The 16,834-nt window shown below is 45.3% G+C and overlaps 4 non-coding genes and 1 pseudogene across 4 annotated transcripts; 2 read left to right on the top strand and 3 right to left on the bottom strand.

Annotated features, from left to right (window-relative positions):
- Positions 1–2,725: 2,725 nt before the first annotated feature.
- TRNAR-ACG lies at positions 2,726–2,798 on the bottom strand. Its single transcript has one exon. It is a non-coding gene; the product is annotated as a tRNA-Arg (tRNA).
- A 1,267-nt stretch (positions 2,799–4,065) lies between these two features.
- Positions 4,066–4,138, top strand: TRNAR-ACG. Its single transcript has one exon. It is a non-coding gene; the product is annotated as a tRNA-Arg (tRNA).
- Positions 4,139–6,453: 2,315 nt separating this feature from the next.
- Positions 6,454–6,899, bottom strand: LOC100588306 (annotated as a pseudogene).
- A 1,321-nt stretch (positions 6,900–8,220) lies between these two features.
- On the bottom strand, positions 8,221–8,302 carry TRNAS-CGA. The gene has a single exon. It is a non-coding gene; the product is annotated as a tRNA-Ser (tRNA).
- A 3,938-nt stretch (positions 8,303–12,240) lies between these two features.
- Positions 12,241–12,313, top strand: TRNAV-CAC. The gene has a single exon. It is a non-coding gene; the product is annotated as a tRNA-Val (tRNA).
- The last annotated feature ends 4,521 nt before the right edge of the window (positions 12,314–16,834 follow it).

Here is a 16,834-nt window from a genome sequence, read left to right as displayed (position 1 = left end):
GGGGATCAAATTCAGAAACACCTGGAAAGGAGAGCCATCTGTTTTATCAGACACCGCCCCAAGGATGTCTCTTCCTTGCACCCTCTCCCTCTTGTTGCATGTTTAACGTTTGTCTGGGATCCCTTTCAAGTCTGGTTTCTTAGTGTCAGTATGTAGCAGGGAGGCTCGCACGCTCTTCTTGGTGCGATCGTGGGACGGGACGGGGATATCGAGGCTTAATCGCGTTCGCAGGCATGGGACAGGGCATTACCAAGATCGCCGAACTGAGAGCCTAAGGGAGACACTGATTTCTATTCTTCACAGCCGCGCCTTTCTTGATTCAATATTTCTCCAGACGATGTCCCTTCTTTTACGTCCAGGACCTATGCTCAGGGACAAAGTTGTGCGGGAAAGGGTCTGAAGAGTGGAAGCCTGCCCAAGGCAGGGGAAAATAAATGAAGAAACTGTCTGGGTAAGCATAGGCACAGAAGAAACAAACAAACAAACAAACAAACAAACAAAAAGATACTTGATTTAAAATACTAAAAAATGTGGTCGGGCGGCGGCTCACGCCTGTAATCCCAGCACTTTGGGAGGCCGAGGCGGACGGATCACCTGAGGTCAGGAGTTCGAGACCAGCGTGGCCAAAATGACTAAACCCCATCTCTACTAAATATACAAAAAAAAAAAAAAAAAAAAGAAAGAAATTAGCCGGGCGTGGTGGCATGCTGCTGTAATCCCAGCTACCCGGGAGGCTGAGGCAGGAGAATCGCTGGAACTCAGGAGACAGAGGCTGCAGTGAGCTGACATCTTGCTACTGCACTCCAGTCCAGCCTGGGCAACAGGGCAACACTCCGTCTCACAAAAACAAAAAAACAAAGAAACAAAAACAAAAAAAAAGTAAAAAAAGAAAAAAGAAAAATGTCGGTCAGTCGCGGTAGCACAGGCCTGTAATCCCTGCACTTTGGGAGGCTGAGGCGGGCGGATCATTTCAGTTCAGGGGTTCGAGACTAACCTGGCCAAAATGTCGAAACCCCGTCTCTACTAAAAATTTCCTTCCTTCCTTTCTACTTTTTTGTTTTGTTTTGTTTTGTTTTGGCGGGTTTCGCTCTTGTGGGCCGAGCTGGAGTGCAAGGCGGATCACTTGATGTCAGGAATTTGAGACCAGCCTGACCAATGTGGTGAAACCCCGTCTCTGTTAAAAATACAAAAATTAGCCAAGCGTGGTTTGGGGCGCTAGTAATCCCAACTACCCGGGAGGCTGAGGCACGAGATTGGCTTACACCTGGAGGCGGACGTTACAGTGAGCCGAGATGGCGCCACTGCACTCCAGCCTGGGCGACAAAGGGAGATCCAGACTAAAAAGAAAAGAAAAAAAAGTCGGTCGGTCAATATTTTTTTTTAATTTGGACTAAAAAAATGAAGATATAATTAACATAACATAAAATCCAACTTTTGAAGGTGTACAATTCACTTTTTAGTGTATTCACAGACTTGTGCAACTATCACCATTATCTAATTTCAAACCATTCTCATCATCCCAAACAAACTCTGTACTCATTCCCCTCTTTCTCCAGTCCCTGGCAAATATTAACACCTTCTACCTCTACAGATTTGTCTGTTCTGGACATTTTCTATAAATTGAATCATACAATATGTAGCTTTTCCTTTTTGGCTTCTTTCCCTTAGCATAGTATTTTCAAGGTTCATTCACTTTGTAGCACGTATTGTAACTTTATTTTATTTTATTTATTTATTTTGAGACAGTGCCTCGCTCTACAGCCCAGGCTGGAGTGCAGTGGCGCCATCTCGGCTAACTACAACCTCCACCTCCCGGGTTCAAGCGATTCTCCTGCCTCAACTTTCCGAGTAGCTGGGATTACAGGCGCGCATTACCATGTCTGGCTAATTTTTGTATTTTTAGTAGAGCCACGTTTAGTAGAGCCGTGTTGGCCAGGCTGATCTCGAACTCCTGACCTCAGGTGATCCGCCCGCCTCGGCCTCTCAAAGTGCTGGGATTACAGACGTGAGCCACCATGCCCGGCCTAGAACTTTACTTCTTTTTGTTGTCGAATGTTTGAATTTTTTGAGTTGTCTTTCCAGAGATCTCTTTGAACCAACCCATTTCTCAGTATCAGTTGGGGGAAAAAAAAGCGGGGGGTGGGGAGGGGCGGGGGAGGAGATTTAAAAAATGCAATTTCCAGGCCGGGCGCAGTGGCTCACGCCTGTAATCCCAGCACTTTGGGGAGGCCAAGGAGGGCGAATTGCCTGAGTTCAGGAGTTTGCGACCAGCCTGGGCAATACGGTGAAACCCCTGTCTCTACTAAAATACAAAAAATTAGCCGGGCCTGGCGGCGTCCGCCTGTAGTACCAGCTATTTGGGAGGCTGAAGCAGGAGAATTGCTTGAACCCGGAAGGCAGAGATTGCAGTGTGCCGAGATGCAGCCACTGAGCTCCAGGCTGGGCGACAGAGCGAGACTCCGTCTCAAGAAAAAAAAAAAAAAAAAGAAAAAAGAAAAAAAGCAATTTCCGAAGAGATTTAAGGTCTCAAATTTCAGTTTGATACTTAACTTTAAACCAGACTTAAAGGTCAAGATTGTGATGTGCAGCAGTACGGTGCAAGGTGAAGAGCCAGATCAGATGAATTTTCTTTCAAAGAACTTTAAGAACCGGTTTCTGTCATCAGTTTGAAAATACACAGGATATTTTTCTTAAAAAAAAAAAAAAAAAAGCCAAAATTAACACCCGAGCCAGCCAGGAGTCGAACCTAGACTCTTCTGATCCGTAGTCAGACGCGTTATCCATTGCGCCACTGGCCCACAGTTGCACTGCTAACTACTGGCCAGTCAGTCTGCGTCTGTCGATTATCTATCATTGATGTACCCGCTTTTTTTTTTTTTTTTTTTTTTTAATGAGACGGAGTCCCGCTCTCCCCCCCAGGCTAGAGTGCACTGGCGCGATCTCGGCTCACAGCAACCTCTGCCTCTCGGGTTCAAGCGATTCTCCTGCCCCAGCCTCTTGAGTAGCTGGGGTTACAGGCGCGCGCCACCACTCCCGGCTAATTTTTGTATTTTTAGTAGAGACGGGGTTTCACCTTGTCGGCCAGGCTGGTCTCCAGCTCCTGACCTCAGGTGATCCGCCCGCCTCGGCCTCCCAAAGTGCTGGGATTACAAGCGTGAGCCACCGCCCCCTTGTGTCTATTGCATTTGTGAAAGCTTCATTAATTTATTCAGTCGGTTCATCTGCTCATTCATTAAATAATTTCATTTTTTTAACTTACTTGTGTTGGATACTGATGCTTCGTGTGGAACAGTGGTCAGAGATCCAAATACTTTAAAAATTTTGAGATAATGGAAAAGAAAATGGAATGAAATACTTTCTTGAGATATACATCATATGTTTTCCATTTCATTCTCCAAAGAACCATAACAAAAGAAACACGACCAAAGAATCCTTACAGAGAAAATAATTTCATACTTTATGCAACAGAAAAGACATTAAGAAACCTCTCCCAGGCCGGGCGCCGTGGCTTACGCCTGTAATCCCAGCACTTTGGGAGGCAGAGGCAGGTTGATCGCTTGAGATCAGGAGTTCGACACCAGCCTGGCCAACGTGGTCAAACCCTGTCTCTATTAAAAACACAAAAGTTAGCCTGGCGTGGTGGCGCGCGCCTGTAATCCCAGCTCCTCGAGAGGCTGAGGCAAGAGAATCGCTTGAACCGGGGAGGCGGAGGTTGCAGTGAGCCGAGATCGCGCCACTGCACTCCAGCCTTGGTGAGAGAAGGAGACTCCGTCTCATAAAGAAAAAAAAAACGAAAAGAAAAGAAAAAAAAGAAAGAAGCGGGCACATCAAGGAAAAAAATGTGAACGACAGTAACTCTATTACGTACATGATGTTCCAAAGCAGAAAATTTCTTTAGAAATATAAATATCTGAAGGGAGTGAAACTTATTTAAATTGACCACAAAGAAAATCGCGCTTTGCCAGAATCCATAGTCTTGTTCAATGTATGCCCGGTTGCATTGCAAATCAGCTATTTTCTTAGTGACCCTAATGAAGAAAACATAATCAACAGCCTCAGGACGACGGGCCAGTGGCGCAATGGATAACGCGTCTGACTACGGATCAGAAGAGTCTAGGTTCGACTCCTGGCTGGCTCGGAGTGCTATCCTTTTTCCCCTCCCAGACGAATTATCGCTTTCGACCCCAGGCTAGAGTGCAATGGCGCGATTTCGGCTCACTGCAACCTCCGCTTCCCGGGTTCAAGCAATTCTCTTGCCTCAGCCTCCCGAGTAGCTGGGATTACAGGCGTCTGCCACCCCGCTCGGATAATCTTTGTATTTTAAGTAGAGACGGGGTTTCACCATATCGGCCAGGCTGGTCTCGAACTCCTGACCTAAGGTGATCCGAGCGCCTCGGACCCCCAAAGTGCTTGGATTACAGGCGTGAGCCACCGAGCCTGGCCTTTTTTTTATTTTTTATTTTTTTATTTTTAAAGAAAAATATCATCCTGTGTGTTTTCCTTTTTTTCTTTTTTTTTGAAATGGAGTTTTGCTCTTGATGACCAGGCTGGAGTTCAATGGGGCAATCTCGGCTCACCGCAACCATTGTCTCCTTGGTTCAAGCGATTGTCCTGTCTCAGCCTCTCGAGGAGCTGAGATTTGTCTCCCGGGGTCAAGCGATTCTCTTGACTCAGCCTCCCGAGTAGCTGGGATTACAGGCATGCGCCACCCACGCCCGTCTAATTTTGTATTTTAGTAGAGACAGGGTTTCTCCATGTTGGTCAGGCTGGATTCGAACTGCCGATCTCAGGTGATCCGCCCACCTCAGCCTCTCAAAGCGCTGGGATTACAGGCGTGAGCCACCACGCCCGGCTAATTTTTGTATTTTTAGTAGAAACGGGGTTTCACCATGCTGGCCAGGCTGGTTTCGAACTTCTGGCCTCAGACGATCCGCCCGCCTTGGCCTCCCAAAGTGCTGGGATTACAAGCGTGAGCCACCGCCCCATTGTGTCTATTGCACTTGTGAAAGCTTCATTAATTTATGCAGTCGGTTCATCTGTTCATTCATTGAATAATTTCATTTTTTAATATACTTATGTTGGATACTGATGCTTTGTGTGGAACAGTAGAGATCCAAATACTTTTAAATTTTGAGATAATGAAAAAGAAAATGGAATAAAATACATTCTTGGGGTATACATCATATGTTTTCCATCTCATTCTCCAAAGAATCATAACAAAAGAACCATAACCACAAAACCATTACAGAGGAAATTATTTCAGACTCTATGCAACAGAAAAGATTTTAAGAAACATCTCTCAGGCTGGGCGCGATGGCTAAAGCCTGTAATCCCAGCACTCTGGGAGGCCGAGGCGGGTGGATCACCTGAGGTCAGGAGTTCGACACCAGCCTGGCCAACATGGTGAAGCCCTGTCTCTACTAAAAACACACAAAAAAATTAGCCGGACGTGGTGGCACATGCCTGTAATCCAGCTCGGGAGGCTGACGCAGGAGAATCGCTTGAACTCGGGAGGCAGAGGTTGCAGTGAGCCTAGATCGCGCCAGTGCACTCCAGCCTGGGCAACAAGAATGATGCTCCGTCTCAAAAAAAAAAGAAAGAAAGAAAAAAGAAAAAAAGAAACATCTTCCTTCCCCAAATTAGGTAAAATTGATGTAATAATTCAATAAAGGTAAACATTTTGGCTGGGCACAGTGGCTCACACCTGTAATCCCAGCACTTTGGGAGGCCTAGGCGAGAGGATCGCTTAAGCCCAAGATTTAGAGAACAGCCTGGACAACACAGGGAGACACGGCGCTGCTCCCCACCCGCCCCCCCGCCCTGCCCATCTCAAAAGAAAAAAAAATGGTAAACATTTTAACAACAAAATTCATTTAGCAACCTAGAAACTTGGAGTTAATATAATTATAAAGTTAAATTATAACAGTCATCATTAGATAAATTGGCTAAATATTATTTAAGGACTCAATGTAGGCGAAATAGGCACGTGAAAATGCAAAAGTATTTATAAACGGAGGTCGGTGGTCCTCTCCTCTGAAAGTGAGAAGCTCAGTAGTTTTGGGCCCCATTGCAGCCACAGTGCACAGCGCCTTTATCCAGACTCCTTCCTTGTAGCCTTGGCTCAGTTGTGTATCCTCCTTTTGTCTCAATTTCCTCATTTCTATTCACTGCTTTTTTTGTTGGTTTTTTTTTTTGGGGGGGGGGACAGGAAGTAGGATTTACGGCGAGTATTAAGAGGAGGCAGCAGAGTGGAAGCCCTCATGAGTGCAAAGCCCGCCCTTGTCCAGAGGGCCACGATCGGGGATGTACTTGACCCCACAGCCATCTGGGATGAGCCGCTTCTCAGCCACCATGTCTTCAAATTCATCTGCATTGAACTTGGTGAAGCCCCCCTTCTTTGAAATGTGGATCTTCTGGCGGCCAGGGAACTTGAACTTGGCCCTGCGAAGGGCTTCAATCACATGCTCCTTGTTCTGCAGCTTGGTGCGGATGGACATGATAACTTGGCCAATGCGAATCCTGGCCACGGTGCCCTGCGGTCTTTCCAAAGGCACCTCCCATACCCGTTTGGAGCCTGTCAGTCCCAGCACAGGACAACATCCTGTTGATGCAGATGACGTGCAAGGGGTGCAGCCGCACTTGGATATGAAAGCCATTTTTGCCACAACTTTTTACTATGTACTTATTGGCACAAATTTGGGCAGCCACCAGGGCTTCAGAGGAGAGCTGCTCATATTCATCTGACGCCATGCGATCACAGAGCGGAAACTCATCCACTTTTGCTTGCTTCCCAGGTCTAAGATGCGAATCTTGGCATCAGGGGCACCTCAGCAGAAGCAAGACTTTGGATACGGCTTGTTTTTACAATACCGGTAACAATGGGCGGGGCGGCGGCCCATGGCGACACCAGGATCTTCAGTGGCTCGCCGAAGGGAAAGAGCTCTATTCACTTTTTTTTTTTTGGAGACGGAGTCTCGATCTGTCACCCAGGCTGGAGTGCAGTGGCGCGATCTCCACTCACTGCAAGCTCCTCCTCCCGGGCTCACGCCATTCTCCTGCCTCAGCCTCCTGAACAGCTGGGACTACAGGCGCCCGCCACCACGCCCAGCTAGTTTTTTTCTTTTTTTTTCGTATTTTTAGTAGAGACGGGGCTTCACCATGGTAGCCAGGATGGTCTCGATCTCCTGACCTCGTGATCCTCCCGCTTCGGCCTCCCAAAGTGCTGGGATTACAGGCGTGAGCCACCGCACCCGGTCTGTTCACTCTTTTTAAGAGTGCCAGGCACACACATACTAATGGATATTTATGATATTAGATCTTTTAAATTATCATCAGCCTGGTTTGTTTTTAATACCAGAGAACTACTTAAGGATGCTTACCTACATTTCTATTATCAGTACAGGGAGTTTTTGTTGTTGTTGTTTGTTCGGTGTTTTTTTAATTATTATTTTATTATTATTTATTTTTATAATTTTTTTCTCGCTCTGTCACCCAGCCCCAGGCTGGAGTGCAGTGGCGCGATCTCGGCTCACTGCAACCTCCGCCCCCAGGGTTCAAGCAATTCTCTACCTCAGCCTCCCACGTAGCTGGGACTACAGGCGCCCGCCACCACGCCTGGCCTCCCAAAGCGCTGAGATTACAGGCGTGAGCCACTGCGCCCGGCCTGGGGAGTTGTATTTTTATTTTTATTTTTATTTTTTATTTATTTTTTTGAGACGGAGTCTCGCTCTGTTGCCCAGGCTGGACTGCAGTGGCCTGATCTCGGCCCACCGCAACCTTCACCTCCCGGGTTCAAGCAATTCTTCTGCCTCAGCCTCCCAAAGTGCTGGGATTACAGGCGCGAGCCACCGCGCCTGACTGAGGGGAGTTGTATTTTTAAAGCAAAATTTCCTCTTTGCCATTGGGATCTGTCGCTGCTTCCCCATTTAGCAATCTCAAAACAAAGCAAGCAACTATTGTGAAAGCCCAAGAAGCCCCAGGCTTCCTGTGGACCCTGAGCAGTAGGTAGATCTTTGATGGAAGCACCGCCCGGGGCTCAGGGGTTCACTGAGGCTCAGCTGGGAGGAGCAGGTCGGAGTGCTTAGGGTAAAAGTGGGCGGTCCAACACAGAGCTCGAGATAGGACGCGGCCCTCTTCTCAGTTTGTATGTGAAATAAGATGAAAGGCTGAGAGTCACAGCGATTTGTGATTCAGAAAAAAAAAAAAAGACATCCTGCCAAACGCTGTGAGCAGGATTTGAACCTGCGCGGGAAGATCCCATTGGATTTCGAGTCCAACGCCTTAACCACTCGGCCATCACAGCCCGCTAAACAGCTACTATTTATGCATCAAAAACACATACGCCTGGGGCCCTGCATGCTGTAATTCTCACTGCTAGCCTCTCTTGTTTATTTGTATGTGGGGCTGTGGGGCTGCAGCTGTTTACTGTAAAGTGGTGCCTGCATATTGTACAGAACATCTATAAACCATTCTTGAGTTTTTTCTTCTTCAGTCAACTGGTCATTTAGAACTCTTATGAGGCCATAGACGTAGATGTACACACACACACACACACACACACACAAATAAAGAGAAGGCAATGTAGCAAGAGTAGATGCCATGAACATCTGTGCCACTTCCTCATGCAACCTATTTGTGCCTTTAGGACCTGCTCAAGCTTTATCTAATACATCCCATTTCCATTTGATAATGGAACGCTGCTGTGCATGTCTAAATTTATGGCTTGGTAACACACACTATCCAGTTCAAGATCTGCATCTGAGGCCATATGGTAATATGGTGGTATGTGGTCAAGCATTCAGACTGTACTAAGAACCTGGTTAAAAAAAAAAAAGCTGGTAAAAGTTATTTGTCTAAAGAAGAGTAGTTACCCACAGAGGATGGCATAACTTTGCTCTGAAATTCTAAAGTTCTGTGCCGTGATTCACCTGTAGAAATTGGCCAAAGCCTCCAGATAACATCTCTCTTCTCTGACACTTGAAGCAAGATCAACTCTTCTGGTTCTTATGGTCCCAGTGGCAGAGTCGCTTGAGCTGCAACGTGGTCCTGTTGCAGAACCATTTTCTGTTCTAAGTCCCCACTCAAAACTGGGATATTTTCAGGTTACTTGATAAATGGTTTGGTGTAGCGTGCCCAAATGTTGCCTCTCAAATCCAAAGAGTTCTACTCAGTATTGTACCACTTTCTTTCTTTCTTTTTTTTGAGAAGGAGTCTCGCTCTGTTGCCCAGGCTGGAGTGCAGTGGCAAGATCTCGGCTCAGTGCAAGCTCCGCCTCCCGGGTTCACGCCATTCTCCTGCCTCAGCCTCCCGAGTAGCTGGGACTACAGGTGCCCGCCACCACGCCCGGCGAATTTTTTGTATTTTTTTTTTTTTTTTATTAGAGACGGAATTTCACTGTGTTAGCCATGATGGTCTCGATCTCCTGACCTCGTGATCCGCCCGCCTCAGCCTCCCAAAGTGCTGGGATTACAGGTGTGAGCTACCGCGCCCGGCCACCACTTTCTTAATAAGAAAAGGTATCAGATGCAGCAACTCATAATGCTTCAGACAATTGGACCCCTAGAAATTTCACTGAGGTAGTAAGGCTCTGATTCTTTGTGAGGTTTATTTCCCGCCGTCTGGCGTACAAATGTCTTACCAATGTTATAGAGTATTTGCTATTTTCTTGTCACTAAAAATATAATTAATGTAAGAGACCAGTATGATGTTCTATGGAATGGTAAGGTGATAAAGGTCCCTGTGGACTAGTTGGTGACATGAGGTTAGAGACTCAATATATCCCCGAGGTAGTGAGACAGCCAGGTGGGAGGGGGTCCCTGGATTCCAACCAGCCTGCCCACTGAGGTGGAGCCTCAGGAAATTCATGATGTTTGCAGCTGGGAGGATCCTGGCCCTTCCTCTTCCTATGTGGAACCTGGGATTCCAACTGCTGGGCGGGAAGTTGAAGCGCTCTAGTGGAGGGACTCTGGCCTTGCAAGAGTCCGTGTTTCCCCCTTTTTCCCTTTCCACCCAATAAAACCCTGTCTTACTCACCAAATTGTCTGCAAGCCTGAATTTTCATGGCCGTGGGACAAAGAACCACATCTCTTTTTTGTTTTTGTTTTTGAGACGGAGTCTCTCTCTGTTGCCCAGGCTGGAGTGCAGTGGCACCATCTCGGCTCACTGCAAGCTCCGCCTCCCGGGTTCACGCCATTCTCCTGCCTCAGCCTCCCTGAGCAGCTGGGACTACAGGCGCCCGCCACCACGCCAGGCTAATTTTTTGTATTTTTAGTAGAGACGGGGTTTCACCATGGTCTCGATCTCCTGACCTCGTGATCAGCCCGCCTCGGCCTCCCAAAGTGCTGGGATTACAAGCGTGAGCCACCGCTCCCGGCCAAGAACCCCATCTTTAGCTGAACTAAGGAAAAGTCCTGCAACAGTAGGGCAGATTAGGTGTACTGCTGGCCTTGCCAGCTAAAAGACCACTGCTTCTGATGGTCTTAATGATTAAGTATAGAGAAAAAAAGAACTAACCATATCAATAACAGCATAGCAGTTACCAGGAGATGTGTTAATATTTCCATTAATGAAACCACGTCTGGAATAGCAGATGCAATTGGAATATTTACCTGACCAAATTTTCAATAATTCACCATCATTCTGCATAATCCATTTGTCTTCTGCAGTTGAATAATGAGTTGAATAGAGATATGGTAAGAATCACCACCCCTGCATCTTTCAAGTCCTTGATGGTGCCATCCTTTCTGCAATCCCTCTAGGAGTATAATATTGCTTTTGGTTTATAATTTTCATAGGTAGAGGAATTTCCAGTGACTTCCACTTGGCCTTTTATACCATAATAGCCTGTACTCTATCACTCATAGAAACAATATAAATATTCTGTTTGGAATTGGGAAAATAACTACAGAGTAGGTTCAGGGATCTGCTGTGCCTACAGTGAAATGCACCAGAGGCAAAATTTCATTGATTGTCTGACTTCTCTGAGTTCCTAATTTGCCAGGTGGACAATAGCGATGCTTATCTCTAGGAATTAATGTCAGTTCAGGATCTTTGTTTAGTAATTCCTGAAAAGTCTGCCTATTTCCCCTTTCCCAAAGCACAGTCACTCTGGTAAATGGACACAGGCCCCTTTAGAGAAGGGAGGAAGAATAACAGCATAAATTTGTACTAAGCTATGAGTATTCTTTCTCAAGGGAAGCTGGCCTCCTCAGTCAAAGCTGGCTCATATCTGGGAATTGGTTGGGAGGCCGTGATTATCTGTTTTGCTGATTCAGGTCAGACTTCTATCTACTAGAATTTTCTGCTTATATAGATCAAGTAAGATATTAATAAGTTGCACATTTATTTTAATTCTAGGGATGTTATATAGTATACTCATCAATGTCAAAGATCTCTGAGTCGGACTATTCTGATTACTGCTTATACTCATTATAGTAAACACACCTGTATTAGTAAACTTGAGCTGCCATAAGATACCACAGACTGGGTGGATTGAACAAGAATTATTTTTCTCACAGTTCTAGAGGCTACAAGTCCAAGATGACTTAAAATATTTTGCCTTAATATAAAGTGTCCAGTACAATTGTGCTAGAAAGAGCATGAGATTCAAAAGTTAGATGAACTATAATCTTGTTTTGATTCTTGTCTTCAATGGCTATACCTTTGGGCAATAAGACAATAGAAAAAATATATCATCATGATCTTATAAGGAAGACATTACTAGACTCTGATTTCCTTGGGGGCAAAGACTATATCTTTTTGCATTTGCATTCTGTAGCAGAGTTGGTGCTGTTCTCTACGTGTTTCATCTGCTTCCCTATATTTCCCAGAAGCCATGACTACTTCTAGTTAATTGACTGCAAACAAAATGATGAGAGCAGCTATGGCAGAAAGTGCTGATGGCCTCCAATCATCTCTTGGTCTCCGGTCGCTCCTTCGTGCTTTTCCCAAAAGTCACCAAGATATGACTATCGGGGCTGGTTTTGCAGACAAAGAAACGTGCATAGACAGCATAGGGAGGTCTTGAAATAAAATTCTCTAGCATTCTGTTCTAGCTTTCCATGTTTGAAATTTGTGCGGGAATTGGAGCCCTGGGGAAGCTTGGTTATGAATTGCTTTTGTTTTCGAAAACAGTAAAAGGAGAGAACTGCACCACAACGGATCGTTTTCTAGACAGACATATAAGGCCCTTCAGGCAAAGCCCTCTTAGTTAAGCATGGAGGGGAAACGTTTTCCAAAGTTGTTTTTGTAGTGTAGTGGTTATCACGTTCACCTCACACGCGAAAAGTCCCCGGTTCGAAACCGCGCGGAAACATTCTTCACTCGTTTGGTAGATTTTCTACTCCATAAAAATATAAATGTTTAAGAAAAACCAAACTGATAAATTTGCCACACTTTGAAAACAGGAGATCTCCCTGAGAAGCCCTCGCAGCTGCGTGGTTTCGCCACTGTAAAACAGCTTTCCCCCTCTCCCTATCACTTCTGCGGGGTTTCCTCTAGGTCTAAAAGGGATCCTTGAAAGAGTGTAAGAGAAAGGAGCTGGGCCACGGGCATGGTTGTTACTTACTTTCGGAATCTGGATTTCTTTGAAATGCAACAACCGCTCCGCCTTTAAGCCAAGTGGCTACTACCCGGGCGTCCGGCAGTGGCATTAGCCTTCCATCCGGCAATTTATCTCTTGTTGGATAAATATTTTCAACCAAAATCTACTGACCGCCTGCATGGTGAGAGGGGAATGTTGCAGTGGGTGGGAGAGTGCTGGAGGATAATGCAAAGCACCTGTCCTTAAGAACTGACAAGGACCTCGGGCAGGTAACAAGAATCCTGTTAAGTCTGTTTAGCCGGAATCCCCCTTATCCTTGATGCTGCCGCTTAGCTCAGGACGCAGGTGGCAGCGGGCTGCGATCTGAGGCGCTTCGCTTAAGGACACTTATTAAATCATGGTCAGAGAGACTTTATTCAGGACCACCATGGTAGGTAATAGGGTCCACAAGGGAGTCTTGCAGTAGAGAAGAGATTGGGCTCAACTCTGAATACTGCTTGTACAAGTGGGAATTTATAGCCAAGGATCAGGGTGGTGGGTGGTCAGTGGATGGAAAATTACTAAGAGGAAGCGTCAGGGGTAAGAGGATTCTGGCTGAACAGACCTAACAGGATTCTTACTGAAGACAGGCCAGGGCCCATCAGACCTTACCTGGGGGATGGTGGAGGATGAGGAACTATCGAGGGGGAGCAGATATCAAGGGTAGGGGATTCTTGTTTAACTGATTTTTCAGGGTTCTTGCTAAAACTGGTTTTACAAGGAAAAGCACAGGTGGGCCCTGGAGACAGTTCAGGAGCCTGACTAAAGTTTGACCAAACAATCTTTGTCAACCTCCACAGTTGTGCGAACCTATGCCTTAAAATAAATATCTTTCTGTATATACACACTTCCTATTGGTTCTGTTTCTCTGGAGAACCCTGATTAATACAACTGTTACTATTTTTTAAAACTAGCTCTTCAAGAGATAGTAAATATCACCCAATTCAATTTCAACAGCAGCATTCCAATCTAAGTGGTTTAAAAGGAGTTTCAGCCGGGTGCCTTGGCTCACACCTGTAATCCCAGCACTTTGGGAGGCCCAGGTGGGTGGATTACCTGAGGCCAGGAGTTCAAGACCAGCCTGACCAACATGGTGAAGCCCTGTCTCTACTAAAAATATGAAAAATTAGCCGAGTGTCATGGTGCGTGCCTGTAATCCTAGCTACTCAGGATGCTGAGGCAGGAGAATCGCATGAACCTGAGGGGCAGAGGTTGCAATGAGCCGAGATTGCACCACTACACTCTTTAGCCTGGGTGACAGAGCAAGATGCTGTCTCAAAAAAAAAAAAAAAAAAGAGTTTCGATCCTGCAGTTTTATGAGAAGAGGGTCCTATGAAGAAGACTATGACAAGTATCAGACGAATAGAAAGAAAGTCAGGACAACTGACGTCACAGAAGCCAAAGGAGTAGTTTTGGAATAAACAATAGTAGAGATAATTCAAGCAAATGGTTAGAAATGCAAACACTACATATGAATTTGTGGCAAAAAGCTCTGGAGATATAGTTATGAATAAAACAGAGTTCCTGTTTTGGGGAGCTTTCTTGCAACCACCAAGTAAATAACTAAGATAATTCAGATGATGGGGTTCAGAACATGCTACCCCAAGATATGATATCTTGACATTTGACAAAACCACAGAAGCAAGTAGGTCACTCTCACCTTTCCCTAGCCCTTCTCCCCTAAAGCAGGTCATGAGATCTTCATTCCAGAGGTGCCCTTCCTATAACAGGAGGAAAGGAACATGTTTTTCTCTGAAGACACAGGGACACACAGAAGAACCTGAACAAGTAAGCCTTGCTAAATTCCCCCAGTTTATTATCATTACATCATACCCTCTTTGTACAATTATACTTCTGCATAACTATCTTCTCTTCGTCAACCTATCATAAAACTACAAATGTTTCCCTGTTTCTTTGGGTCTTCATTTCTAGTCTCTCATATCACACAAAACTTATGTTAAATATACTTGCATATTTTACTCTTGTTTAATCTGTATTTTGTTATAGAGACCTCAGCCATGAACTTGGTGAGAAAAGATGTTGTTTTTCTCCCCTGCATAGGCCGTAAGGGTAATGTTTAAAAAACAGATAGCTTGCAGAGGATGAAGTTTAGCCGTCTTTCTTTCTGGCAGCTGTATACCAACTTTGCAGGGTGAAGGAAGAGTGGGCTTCCTTTGCTAAATGACTCTGTAGGCTTATTAAAAATGTTTTAAGGCTGGGCATGGTGGCTCACGCCTGTAATCCCAGCACTTTGGGAGGCTGAGGATGGCGGATCACCTGAGGTCAGGAGTTCAAGACCAGCCTGGCTGGCCAGCATGATAAAACCTCATCTCTACTTAAAATACAAAAATTAGCTGGATGTGGTGGTAGACGCCTGTAATCCCAGCTACTCAGGAGGCTGAGGCAAAAGAATTGCTTGAACCTCGGAGGCGGAGGTTGCGGTGGGCTGAGATTATGACACTGCACTCCAGCCTAGGCAACAGAGCGAGACTCCATCTCAAAAAATAAAAATTAAAATTAAAATGTTGTAAGTACTTTGACCTTAAAATAAAAAGCTGTAAGTGTCTATGTGTTTCCACTAGTTTTGATCCTGCTAATTTCTGGATTGTATAAACGAATAAGTGTAAGAGAAAAATCCCCACAGTCTTCTGACAAATAACTGTCTTCAGAAATGACTCACAAAAGGAGTAATCAGCCTTAAGGACCAATAAAATAAGAAAGAAAAAAACTGCTTAAGATGCCATCTTTTGTTTGATAAATGTTTTGCCTAAAAATTGGAAAACTGGGCAAATGTAAAATGTAAAATACATTTGAAAATATGTCCTCAAGGCTGGGCATGGTGGCTTACACCTATAATCCCAGCATGCTTTGGAAGTCGAGGCCAGCAGATCGTTTGAGCTCAGGAGTTTAACACCAGCCTGAGCAACACGGTGAAACCCTATCTCCACAAAAAATTAGCTGAGTGTGATGGATCACTCCTGTAGTCCCAGCTACTTGGGAGGCCGAGGAGGAAAGATCACTTAAACCTGGGATTTGGAGGTTGCAGTGAGCCCAGATCACTCCACTGCACTCCAGCCTGGGTGAAAGAATAAGACCCTATCTGGAAAAAAAAAAAAAAAAAAAAAGAAAGAAAAGAAAAAAGAGAAAGTCTTCATATTTAAAGAATTAGTGAAAATAGAATGAGACATCAGACTACTTTAAATCTCTCTTTTTAAAAGGTGTTGTCAGGAAGTGAATATTTTCATGTTCTGCATGGTTTGGCTTTCTGGGCAAGGGAAACCGACACATTAGTGAATGTGTCGGTTTCCCTAGACCAATTTGCTTCTCACATTCCAAAAGTGTTATCTCATTTGAAGGATAATACAATTTCTCTCTCCTGGAACCATGGAGACATTTTAAGGCTTATAAACATGGAGATGCTTATCTTATCTTCCACTCTGAAGACATTTATTTACATCCCAAGAGTATGAATCCTGAGACTTTTCCTCTCTCTTTTTATGAGAACTTGTTTAAGGCCAGGTTAGGTGGCTCGCGCCTGTAATGCCAGCACTTTGGGAGGGCGAGGCGGGCTGATAACCTGAGGTTAGGAGTTTGAGACCAGCCCTAGCCAACATGGATAAACTCCGTCTCTGCTAAATATACAAAAATTAGCCGGGCAACGTGGCGGATGCCTTTAATCCCAGCTCCTCGGGAGGCTGAGCAGGAGAATCGCTTGAACCCAGGAAATGGAGGCTGCAGTGAGCCGAGATCTTTCCATTGCACTCCAGCCTGGGCAACACGAGCGAAATTCTGTCTCAAAAAAATAAAAATAGGCCAGGCGCGGTGGCTCACGCTTGTAATCCGAGCACTTTGGGAGGCCGAGGCGGCCGGATCGCGTGGTCAGGAGATGGAGACCATCCTGGCTAACACGGTGAAACTCCTTCTCTAATAAAAATACAAAAAAATTAGCCGGGCGTGGTGGCGGGCGCCTGTAGTCCCAGCTACTCCGGAGGCTGAGGTAGGAGAATGGCGTGAACCCAGGAGGCAGAGCTTGCAGTGAGCCAAGATCGCGCCACTGAACTCCAGCCTGAGTGACAGAGACTCCGTCTCAATAAATAAATAAATAAATAAACAAATAAATAAATAAAGGCAGACAAAGACAGCACAAAAAAGAAAACTGCAGACCAATACACCTCATTAACACAGATACAACAATTTTGAACACAATATTATCAAATAGAATACAGTAATAGAGAAAAAGAATTATACACTATG

This window comes from Nomascus leucogenys, chromosome 22a, assembly GCF_006542625.1.
Source record: "Nomascus leucogenys isolate Asia chromosome 22a, Asia_NLE_v1, whole genome shotgun sequence".
In the NCBI taxonomy this organism is placed as follows: Eukaryota; Metazoa; Chordata; class Mammalia; order Primates; family Hylobatidae; genus Nomascus; species Nomascus leucogenys.
This window is presented reverse-complemented; position numbering and strand designations above follow the sequence as displayed.